Raw genomic sequence first — 10,952 nt, forward strand, 5'->3', positions numbered from 1 at the left:
TGTGTCCAGTTTTTGGTGCCACACTTTAAGAAAGATGTGGACAAATTGGAGACAGTCTAGAGAAGAGAAACAAAAATGACAAAAAGGTTTAGAAAATATGACCTATGAAGAAAGACTAAGAGGACTGGACATGTTTAACCTTGGGAAAAGAAGACTCTTTTTAAGGACTCTTACAAAGAGGATGATGATCAATTGTTCTCCATGTCCACTGAAGGTAGGAGAAGAAGTAATGGGCTTAATCTGTAGCAAGAAGAGTTACCTTAGATATTAGGAAAAACTTTTAACTATAAGGGTAGTTAAGTTCTGGAATACGCTTCCAAGGGAGGTTTTGGCATCCCTTTTCTTGGAGGTTTTTTAGACCAGGTTAGACAAACACTTGTCAGGGATTGTCTAGGTTTACTTGATCCTGCCTCAGTGCAGGGGGCTGGACTTGATGACTTCTCAAAGTCCCTTCCAATCCTACATTTCTATGATTCTATATAGAAAACATATTCACCAACAATCACAGACAATTCCAAATCTCTCAGGTGTCAATGAGTTTTTCCTGAGTTAGGGAAGAACTTTGTTTTTCAAGATGAAAAAGTAGGAAAGATGAAAGAAAAGAGGCTTGTCTCTTTCTAGAAACATAGGAATTGCCAGCCTGGATCAGATCCATAGTCTGGCTAGTCAAGTATCCTGTAGTGGCCAGCACTGGCTGCTTCAGAGGAAGTTGCAAGAAAGCCTGTAGTGGGCAATTGAGGAGAAACCTGCTCGCAGGTAAAATTTCTTCCTAAACCCCAATAATTAGAGCTTGGCTTATGTCCTGCAGCTAAGAGTTTATATCCCTTCCAAAACTGTGGTTTTTGTTGTTTTAATTATTAGGCTTTGTAGTCCGAGATCACAGTGAAATAAACATACAGACCTGTGTTTTTCCCAGTAACCACACCAGTTCATGATATGTATGATACAATATGTGATCAGCGATCTATCAATGTAGATCACAGTTCTATAGATCTATCAATATGATCATTGATCCGTCAAAATAGATCTCTCTAGTTATCACTTATGAGGTTTATCATTTGAGACCATGAATGTCAAATGACAGGAGTCCAGGAAGGGGCCTAGTGAGGAGGGTTTTGTACTGGAAAGGATGTGGACTGTGGTTAGGGCTCGGTTTCCCAAACTGCAGGGTCAGCCCCCATAGGTGGAGTCTGGGTGGGGCCTGAAACTCTTGACTGTCTTTTTGACTATCTTGAAAAGAAAAGAATGCAAATTACGGCATGGGATTTTCTGTTAGATTTCCTGTGTGCTTGTTCCATTTCCAACCACAGTCTCTCTCCTGCATCCGGGAGGAAAGTAGGGACTGAGCACAGTTCTCCTCTCAGTCCTCCCTGCTCTTGCCCAGCCAGCATGGAGTTGCTTGTGGTGAGAAAGCAGGGAGGGGAAGAAGTAAATAGCTGTAGTTGCCAGCAGCTATCTCAGGGTTTAGCTGGTAAAGAGGAGAGGGAGTCTCCGTTCCCCCACCCATTCTGCTCCCCCAGCCTGTTCCCTTTGAGTCCCTTTATCCCCAGCTTGTACCTCTTTTAGGCCCATTTCTCAGCCCCTTCCCCGAGTCCCCAGTTTCTCTTCAGGCTCATTCATCTCACTGAAATATTGCGAAGTAAATGCTAGTGTGAGTTTATATCCTTTGCCCTTCTAGTATTGCATTAATTATTGCTATATGTGAATGTTGTCTCTAACTCACCCGAAGGTGGGGACTGAGCACATTTGCTTCAATAAAAGTGAGGCATGATAGCAGAAAGTTTGAGACCCACTGGGGCAGGAAGGTCAGAGAGCCATGTTACCTGGTCTTGGAGTGAGAGGCTGTCAGGGAGGATGGATATACAGGGGTGCTGGAACAATTTTTATAGTGGGGGTGCTGAGAGCCATTGAATCAAACTATAAACTCTGTATATGATGGAATCACTTCAAGCCAGGAGGTGCAGCAGCACCCCTGCATCCCTAGTTCCAGCATCTATGGGGATATATATTGATTGGCAGGATATGGAGAAGGGATGTGGGAGGAGGAGGACTGGGATGCATGGAAGCGGCGATAATTGTTCCGCTTTACTTGGTACTGGTGAAGCCTCAGCTGGCATAGTGTGTCCAGTTTTTGGTGCCACACTTTAAGAAAGATGTGGACAAATTGGAGACAGTCTAGAGAAGAGAAACAAAAATGATAAAAAGGTTTAGAAAATATGACCTATGAAGAAAGACTAAGAGGACTGGACATGTTTAGCCTTGGGAAAAGAAGACTAAGAACAGGAACAGAGTGTGTGTTGGGGAAGTATGTGTGTTGGGGTAGAGTGAATGTGTCGGCATGCTGTCTCTTTAAGTTCAGACAGCAGCCTGACCAACCTATCCTGATGCAGGGGGAGGGAGACACTGCCCCAAACATCAGCCCTGGCTCTGCATGGCACAGCAGTCTTTCCCCACCACCTCCCCACTGCAGCAGTCCCCTCTGCCTGCCTGCTATGGTTCTGTGATCGAGACCTCCTCGTCAACTTCCTCCTAGCAATGCCCAAGGTGGCCCTCTATAACACCAGGGAGAGGATGTTGGCTGAGTGGGTTCTCTGTGACTGTGGGGCCTATTTCCGATCCTCCCTCAGTTCACACATCCGGGCAGAGTTCCTCTGGGCGGCATCTGCTGGCTCCCTTGATACCTTTGAGGAGCAGTAGGCATTGTCCGGGGTTCTCTGCTCGGTGTTCCCTTCAGGTTCCCTATTTTTGACCCTTTGACCTTCACACCAGTCCCTGTTATTTTTTTCCGTTGTCCCCCGTAATTACTTGAGTTTCTGGGCTCTGTGGATACTCCTCATAGACTGGGGGAGTGTCCTTTTGTCGTGGGTGGGCTTGAGCCTGCCCACCTCCCTGGAACCCAGTAGAATATGGTTCTGTAATTCCCTCTGAGTTCTCCTACAGCCTCCTCAGCTGCCGGGAATGGCATCCTCAACAGCTCTGTGAGCTCTCCATGCTGAGGAATGTCAAAGGAAAAGCAGCACAGCACAGCAGCCGCCATGGCACAGCACAGCAGCGCCCCCATCCTCGCAGCAGCAGTCTGCCTGTCGCTGTGTTCCTATTGCATGGGAGAACAGAAGAATTACACGTTAATGATTTGCTCTTTGCTGCTGGAGTTGAGGAGCAAACTCAGCTGTCGGAACTTCTTGGAGCTTTGAAAGGGAGGGGGGCATGTCTGCAGCTAGGTGCAGGGCAGTCGAGTTCAAAAGAGTGAGCAGAGCGGTCATAGCAGGCATTGTGGGATACTGGGGGAGGACAGTTATGTCGACATAATGAACAGCAGCATCTACACTGGCGCTTTGTCATTTTAACTTTGCTGCAAATAGCCCTTTGCCTCTTGTCTAGGTGGTTTTATTTTATTAGCAAAACAGCAGAGTTTTGCCGCCAAAAATAGCTTTGTAGGGAGTACACCTCCACTGTTTTGTCAGCAAAAGCTGCCTTTTGTCCATCTTAAAGTAAAACAAAAGCACCTGGGGTTAGCACAGCGGAGTCCACAAGCCATAAAGAAATAAAAAGAGATAAACCTAATTGTGTCTTCCTAGACATTTCCTGGTCTACTTACATATCTGGGGTTTCAAATGAGTAGTTTCTGGTACGATACTGAGAATTTTTCATACCTGGCCCCAAGCTTCTTACAGCAGCACTCTGCCCTGTCCGCCTCTCCCCAGGAGAACAACAACAGACAGATAAAAGGGCAGTCTAGTTTCAATTTAAAAAGTTCTAGCCTTCCACTGGGTCTTTTGGCCAGGTACCCACTCACTTCCTTTTACCTATGTATAGCAGTGAGACTTTTTAACCCTTTACAGGTAGAGCAATTAGAGAACAGCTACTAAGAAGGATTTTATAGCTACTGGCTGCTCCATAAAAGGGAGCTACCTCCCCCCCCACACTTCATTTATCACAGCCAGATTCTCTGGTTGGCTAAAGTCACTTTATACCTCCTAAGCAGCACCAAGAGATCATACAGTGGCCAAAGCTGGCTTGTGGGAAAATCCAGCCTGTTCCCCAGCGCTATATAATATTTCCTCACCCACTTTCACCTCACCTGATTTTTAAAAACCACCCAAACTGATATTTGCTCCTGATAATATGGAAAAAAAGTTTTTTCAAAGGTCAAAGTGCCAAATTCTTCCTCAAGCTTCTTGGTGCACAGGGTCGGCACCAGCTGCAACATCTTTTAGCATAGCACAGTAACACCATACCCAGTAGGTTTCATTTCTCTGTGGGCTGGTGTGGGGGAGGGTTTTGGTCTGTGACTCCACTTCCTCTCCACCCCCTTTGTGGTTATGTGCGTTCCCTTGGTGTCGGTGTAAGGAGCAATCCCTGCCTTTTCCCAGAGATCAGAGCTAAAGCCCCTTTTCCTCAAAGACAATAAGAAATATGCAACATATGTAGCTTTTCAAACAATGATTTTATAAACAACTTGTAGGAACACGCAAAGATAAAGAAGCATAATAATCATAGCACAAGGATTCACAGCACAATAAAAATGGAAATAGAGAACGCAGTTTAACTGAAATAGACATTTCACTATAACACTTCATTGTGATAAAAATAAGCCCGACTGCCTTATGTTTTTTCTCCTTCCTACATCTCAGGAATGTCTTTATAATCTTGGCATAGCAGAAGATCATAATGACCAGTGGAACAACAAGTCCCAGGATGTTCCTCTTTAAAATCATGGCCTGACGGATTATGAGAACTGTAGGTCCAATAAACACCTTCCTTTTCAACAGTGTGAAATATTAAACTTGGAAGAGAGGCTAATATTGCAACACCCCAAATGACTACACTTGTGAGGATGCCATAGGTAACTGTCCTAACTTTTATAGTAAACGTTGCACGGACAATTGCCAGATATCTGTCTATTGTCAAAAGTATTATGGAAAAGTTTCCACTGTAGAAGCCAGCATAATAGACCCCTGAAAGAATTTTACACATTGCATTTCCAAAATCCCACTCACATGCTGCATAGTAAGTGCAAAATGGCAGGGAAAGAATAAAGAGTAAATCGGAATTTGCCAGATTCAGCAGATGTATATCAGTCATGCTTCTCAGCCTCTTGAATTTTATCAGGATCAGCACAACTAGCACATTGCTCACCAGGCCAAAAATCAGACCGATGGAGTAAAGAGGTGGCAGAAACAGGGATGCAAATTGTTTGACATCATTTGTACATGGTGTTGCATCATCATGGCTGTAGTTCTGTGTTGTCGTCAGTATCTCCATCTCTTCTTCACTGAAAAACTGTTGATCTTTCACTAGCCCGAGGATGAAGAAAGGATGGTTATTTACAGGATACTGTATGTTATCAGTGTGAAAGACAGGATATACACACTATACTGTGTAATCATATGGTTGTGAAAGACATTAAAATGTACTGTGTATGTTGAGTTTCATCTTAGAATACCTTTTGCTGTAAACAGTATAACAACTGCTGATATCAAGATGTGAAAAATACCGCAGATGACACTAGCAAAAAATCTAGAGAGTTAACAGGATGAGTTCTCTACAGTTCCTCCAGTATTAACTTTCTTGCCGGGTGAGCACCAGTCATGTTTGAGTGGACTGCTCACCTTCAGGCAGACAACCAAGCCCTGTAGGCCCACGTCATTCAGCTGACCTTGGAGAACCTGCTATTGCAGGAGCAAGTAACAGTGTTGTAAGAGCCTCCCCCATACTTTGGTCTTGACTGGAACATGCCCAGAGCCCTGCCAGAGGGTTCCCCAGTTACAGGTGCCAATCCAATTGCACGTACTTGGCACATCCCAGCAAATTCCCATCCTTGACTTGGGCACAGCTGACTGCTTCATATGCACAGCAGCATCCTGGATCCTGCACATTTCCTGCAACAGAAGGCCACTCCTTATAGACTAGTGATGGTCGTCATCTGGTCCAGTAATGGAGGAAACAACTCCCCCAGAGGCTGTGCTTCAGGGTCCCTGAGAAACATCACAATTTGTTGTGATCCATTCTCCACTGATCCTCTGTTTCCTGGCTGGCCCTCCACAACCTGCTCATTTGGTGGCAGGCAAAGGAGGTCTATTTTCCGTCCGAGTTTTGTTGGCAGCTCTGTACCAGCATCCAAACCTTGAGAGACTCAGCTGGGAGTGACTGTCCAGACAGAAACTTCTGCTGAAGCTACATCTGAACTCCTCTCAAAATACCAAGAGTATGTCGATATTTTTGAAAAAAAGAATGCAGAAACCCTACCTCTGCACCTAACTGCACAATAGAGCTGCAACCCAGAGCCAAGATATCATTTGGATGTGTAAGCAGAGTCAGGATGAGCTCTACGCTGACATCTGGTGATGAATTGTGGAAAAGAACTTCAGGGGCTGATCTTGTTTGCACAGGCACACCCACTCCGCCTAGCATGAGCCCACAGCAGCCCAAAATGGTCACTTTGGCTGCTGTGGGATCCCCAGTTTCTCTGTTATTGGGGCAGGAAGAATAAAGTGTTGTTACCATGATTATGTGAATCAAGGCCAGTGGAACTGTTTTCTGACAGAGGGACTCACCATCAACTAAGTAGCACTCACTAGACAAGGGACATGGGTTCGAAAACCCAGTGAATTAAGAGAGTTTGGGGATAGGTATTTATACCTGATAGGAGGGGGCCTTTTTGAGGCCCTGAAACACCAATTGCACTGCCTCTTTTCTCCACTGTTAAATAGCAGAGCTAATTTTGATTCCATCAAGAGTCTAGTTACAGGCTGCTGTGCTGAATTCACTTTGGGCCAATGGTGCACCAGTACTGGGGCTCCCCTACTACAAGCTGAAATCACTAAAGAGCTAAAATTACTAAGAGCTGAGATCACTGAGTGCTGTGTTAACTAGTGGGGTAGCCTGAAGATATATTGCTAAGTGGCTGGCAGAGCAGAGCAGAGCAGTTTGTGGGATGGTTGGAGTGGGCCACGGGACAGCGAGTGGAGTGAAGCAGAGTGGAGCTGAGCAGTTTGTGGGACAGCGAGTGGAGTGAAGCGAAGTGGGGCGGAGCAGAGCGGGGCAGAGCAGAGCAATTTGTGGGATGGCTGGAGCAGCTCACGGGACGGCTGGTGGAGTGGAGCGGCTCATGTTGAAGGCTACAGCAGAACCCCTTGGAGAGGTGGGGTAGTCGGACCATGTAAGGTGCCCCTTAACACCCCGTGTGCCCCTTCCCCCCCCCACTTCCACCCAGGCTGGGTGTGTGTGTAAAACTCTGCAGATAAACTTTTGAACTCTGGGGCTGCACTGATGAGGGACAGAGACTTTTGGGTTGTTGGACTTTTGGGTGATTTTAGGGTTGCTGGACTCAAGAGACTTTTGGGGTGTTGGACTTAAGACCCTGAAGGGAAAAGGATACTGCCAAACTTACTTGGGGGTGGGTCTTTTGCTCATGGTTTGTGTTATGAATCCTGTTTGTGGTGTTTCCCCAACATAATGCCGCATTATTTCCCTCCTTTATTAAAAGTATTTTGCTACACTCAGACTCCGTGCTTGCGAGAGGGGAAGTATTGCCTCTTAAAGGCGTCCGGGGGGTGGTTTGTAATTGTCCCAGGTCACTGGGTGGGGGCTTGAGCTGGTTTTGCATTGCGTTATTGAAACGGAACCCCTAGATACTGAACCTGGCCCTTGTTGCTGCCAACTCAGACGGGCAGAAGGGTTACAGATGAATTAATGCCATGTCAGAACCTGAGCTGACAGTGCTCCAAGAATACTTCCACGAGAACTTTGCCTGAGGGTTCATCCACAAGTCAACATTGCCAGCTGGTGTACTAGTCCTGTTCATCAAGAAGAAAGATCATAGAATCATAGAATATCAGGGTTGGAAGGGACCTCAGGAGGTCATCTAGTCCAACCCCCTGCTCAAAGCAGGACTAATCCCCAACTAAATTATCCCAGCCAGGGCTTTGTCAAGCCTGACCTTAAAAACCTCTAATGAAGGAGATTCCACCACCTCCCTAAGTAACCCATTCCAGTGCTTCACCACCCTCCAAGATGGTAGCCTCTGATTCTGTGTTGACTATTGTTCATTGAATCAGATAACCATCAGGAATTGTTACCCTTTGCTCCTGATTCCTGAGCTGCTGGATTGTGTGGGGGCTGCCCGCATAGTCATTAAATTGGACCTAAAGGGGACATACAACCTTGTGCAAATCAGGGAAGGGGACGAGTGGAAGACCCAATTGCATCACTATGCATATATTGTAATGCCTTTCAGATTGACCAATGCCTTGGCCACCTTCCAACATTTTATAAATGTTGTGTTCTGAAACATGTTGGACCAGTACAGTATAGTCTACCTAGATGATACATTGATCTTTTCTGACTATCCGGAACAGCTTACTGCTCACATCCAAACAGTCCTGGAATGCCTATAGCAGCATAACCTTTATGCCAAACTCGAGAAATGTACCTTCTATCAGGCCTTCATGTAATTCTGGGCTTCAATTTATCTCCAGAAGGGATCCAGATGGACCCATGCAAGGTCCAAGCTGTCCAGGACTGGCTGATTCCTTATATAGAATGTGACCTGCAACTCTTCCTGGGGTTCGCCTATTTCTATTGATGGTTTATCATGATTTTTTTCAAAACAAATCGAATCCCTCACTGTTTTCCTCTAGAAAAATGCCCAATTCCATTTCTCTCCAGGCCCAGCATGCATTCATACAGCTAAACCTGCCTTTACTACAGCACTCATATTGGCTCACCCCAATGTTACATAAGTCTTTATTGTAGAAGCTGATGCTCCAATACAGTGATCGGGGCTGTCCTCTCCCAGCGACTTGGTCCCAAGCAATCGCATGGGCTAACACTCATTACTCATGGAAGTTCACCGCCACAGAATTAAATTGCGAAATACTTGACAAGGAACTCCTGGCTATAAAAACCGCCTTTGCAGAATGATCTCACTACCTGGAAGGAGCTCATCACCTGGTCCAGCATGTTTCAGAACACAACATTTTCACTGACCATAAAAATCTGGAATATTTACATAGAGCAAAGGACTTAATCCAACAGCAGCTTTGGTGGGACCTGTTTTTCTCACAATTGGATTTCATTATCACATACTGCCCTAGATCCCAAAATGGCAAGGTAGATGCCCTGTCCCATGGTACTAACCCACCAGGCCCCAGACAGGACCCAACTCCCATTCTTCAATCCTGTAACTTTCTCAGTGTAGCTCGTCCCCAGGATAGATTAAGTTTAATACCCATTGAATACATTAATACAGTTTTCATACAACAACATAGACTATGCGTTTATGGGTCAAAGTCCCGTTTTTGCCAACTATGGGTACCACCCTATATCCCACCCACAATTACCCACATCCTCTCTCGACCTGGCTGCCTCAGACCTAATACAGCAGATTCATCGGGCCCAGGAAGAAGTGAAGGATCACTTAGAAATAGCAAACTCAGACTATAAATGACAGGTGGACCAGCATTGACAGCAAGCCCCTATTTACTCAGTGAGACAAAAGGTATGGCTCTCCACAGAACATCTCCACACAGGCAGACCTGCTCACAAGATGGAGTTTTGATTTCTTGGTCCTTTTAAAATTCTGCAGAAGGTTAATCCAGTCATGTCTGAACTACAACTCCCCCACGCTCTGAAGGGTCACCTGGTAATTCATGCATCACTTTTGAAACACTACACAGAAATCCTTTTTCCTCACAGGACCCAGCCACCTCTGCCACTGGTACAGGTCCAGGGTCACAAGGAATATGTGGTCCATGAAATCTTGGACTCTAAACATAAACATTGCAGGCTCTGGTATCTTGTTGACTGGGAGGGGTATGGTCCTGAGGAGCGCCTCTGGGAACCTGTGGAAAATATACATGCCCCCACACTTATTAAAGCATTCCATAGCCATCCCCCTAAAAAACCTGGTCCTACATTGCCCTGAGGGCACCACTTGGGGAAGGGGATGATGAACCCTGGTCCACAGGGCTCTTAGGAGCTAGGAAGTTCCAACCTGCCATCTAGTGACCTACTAACAGTTGCCAGAATAGAAGCTGAACCCTGATAGAGGACTCTAGTCCTGGAACCAGATTGGCAGAATGCCGGGGGTCCTGATTGGTTCACAGCTTATATATGAACTCAGCACAGGAATAGGAAGTTGTCCATACAACTGGGTTCTCCATGCATTGGACTGCTTCCCTTTCAATACCTGCTCCTACTGCCTGCTGTTGATCTCATGGTAACCTCATCCTGCCTGCCTCCTGACATCTGACTCTTGGTTTGCCCTCTGGCCTGTCTTGAACTCTGACCCAGCCTGCCTTCTGCTGGGACCACTAGGTCAGACTGCCCACATCCTGGTCATGACACAGGCCCATTCTGTGCACTGAAAGTATCAGGGCCCTGTTGCCCCACCCCTTTCTGCCCCTTCCCTGGGACATGCCCCTGTTCCACCCAGGGTCCCCCAATTCTGGCCCCCCACTGCAGCCCCCAACCCGTTTGCTCCTTTCTCCCCCCCCCACACTGCAGCTCCAAGACTGGAGAAGCTCTGTCCCTGTGCTACGGCCCTGAGGCCACAGCGGGGAGTGAGTGCTCCTCCAGTCCCAGGGATGCAGCAGGGGTCTGGGTGCTGAGGCTTCCCCCGCCACCCCCGTGCTTCTGCAGGGGACCAGGGTTGGGGTGCTGGGGCTTGCCCTGCCTGCCCCACGCTTCTGCTGGAGAGTGGGGTCAGGCGTGGGGGTTTCCCTGTCACCCCGCAGCTTCTGCCAGGGATGGGGCTGGAGGTGCTGGGGGCTTCCTCTGCCGCCCCATGGCTTCTGCCGGGGATGGGGCTGGTGGCACCTGTGGGGCTTAGCAGTGGAGCAGAATTCAAAAGGCACAGGCTGTACTTCCAGTCTACGGCTGCCCCAGTATGTGTCCTGTGCCCTAGTCTGCAGTGTAGGCAGCACAGAACTGGTGGAACCAGCTCTGCA

The 10,952-nt window shown here is 47.0% G+C and overlaps 1 pseudogene; it reads right to left on the reverse strand.

Moving 5' to 3' along the window:
- Positions 1-4,448: 4,448 nt before the first annotated feature.
- LOC117871714 lies at positions 4,449-5,265 on the reverse strand (annotated as a pseudogene).
- Positions 5,266-10,952: the final 5,687 nt, after the last annotated feature.

Source organism: Trachemys scripta, chromosome 2, assembly GCF_013100865.1.
Source record: "Trachemys scripta elegans isolate TJP31775 chromosome 2, CAS_Tse_1.0, whole genome shotgun sequence".
NCBI lineage: Eukaryota > Metazoa > Chordata > Testudines > Emydidae > Trachemys > Trachemys scripta.